The sequence below is a fragment of the Alexandromys fortis genome, unplaced genomic scaffold (assembly GCF_014885135.2).
Source record: "Alexandromys fortis isolate MF-2015 unplaced genomic scaffold, M_Fortis_MF-2015_v1.1 scaffold_3, whole genome shotgun sequence".
NCBI lineage: Eukaryota > Metazoa > Chordata > Mammalia > Rodentia > Cricetidae > Alexandromys > Alexandromys fortis.
Window position 1 is genome coordinate 24,477,243 of NW_026067909.1, and position 1,671 is coordinate 24,478,913.

Consider the following 1,671-nt stretch of genomic DNA (forward strand, 5'->3'; position numbering starts at 1 on the left):
AACCAGGCCTGTGGACCACTTCTCAAAGCCGCAAGTGTCCACTCAAGAGAGAAATATCTGAGAAATCCTGCTAAATTGCACCTACTTACTTTTCTTCTGCAACATATGTTCTTAAATGTCAAGTGAGCAAAAGAAAGCCTGGGATGCTGTTCTCTATGGCAACAGGTGATGTTTCCTCACCTCATCCCCGAATCCCACAAGAAAACACACACAAAGGAGGAGAAAGGATTCGGCAGGATGCGAGCAGAAATCCAACTTTAATCCCCCCCCCCTCCCCACACACACACACCAATCCTAAGTGCTCAGATGGGCAAGCTATGGCTTTGGATTCATGGAAACGGGGCTCTCTGCGAACACACCAACAAGATCGATTTGGACAACGCCTTAGCTGGAGAGGAATAGGCGCCACTCCAAATTTAAAAGAGTTCTTGGACATTCAAAATTGAAACACCCTTTGTTTGTGATGATTGGATTTCATTCAGTTTCAGCTACACACATGAACTGCAGCCTCTGATATCAGCGGCAGGAAGTATCTGCTATAGCACGAACAGAAACATTCACCGTCCTACTCAGGGATCGTCTGTGTCTCCAGTCTCATACTCTAAAGGAACAGGCAGCCCTCATACCTGAGAACCACAGTCTGTTAGATCACAGAGGTGATACAAATACACTTTCCAGTCTGTCAAAGCCAGAGCAACAAGGTGGCTTTTGACAACACATTACTGCCTGTTATTTTGAAGGCTTGTGCCAGTGGCACCATTTCTAGAGCCAAGGTTGAGAAAAGGCATCCTGACTAAACTAGTGGCCTTGACTCAAGAAACACCTACCTGAGACAAAGGGTGGTGTGCCTGACATCTTGCAGATCTGAGATGGGCGCACCTGGAGAAGTATCCATAAAGGAGAGACCCAAGTCTGCCCTTGGATGCGAGCTGTGGCCCTGCCCTCCTTTAGGGTGCAGTTCACAGCAGCGCTTCCTGTTCAACAGTCCCTGCCAGAGTTCACCTGCCTTAGTGATGGGTTAAGCAACGAGGCCATTGTTCTCTCCTGGGGCAGCTGAGACCTATGGTCAGCAGAAACTTCATACAATAAAACAGAATCATTGAGAATTCCTGCAAGAAAAACCTGAGGATGCCTACTTCTTCGGATTAGTGTTCCTGTTGTGAACTCTCCCTTCCCAGAGTCACTGCCTGCCTTCCACCTTCAGTGGTTAACGAAATGCACAGGGTAATTACTGGGTTTTATGAAACAAATTCCATTTACTCACAAACAGAAGGCCCCAGCCAGCTAACAGATGCTACAGGAATTGTTTGGACGCGAGACACCTGCCTCTGTGAGTCTACAGCATATGCAGAAATGATGACCATGTTCTGGAACTGAGGTTCTGTGAAGGTCTCTGGCTTGCATGGGTGGTTGTAGATATATAATGATAGGTATCAATCAAGAGCAAATAAAACTCGCTTAGCTCTTGCTTCTCACTTTGAGACGCTTTAAAACAGAAAAACAACCCCTTGTGATTTTAACTGGATCTATGTGTTGTTCTCCCACCCCCAATTTTTGTCACTGTGAATAAGCTATAGCATCCAGAAATGCCAGGAAAACACTTGCACTGGCATATTGTGTCTAAAACTACATTTAATTTTGTTCTATGTTTTACTGTTGTGTACTTTTTAA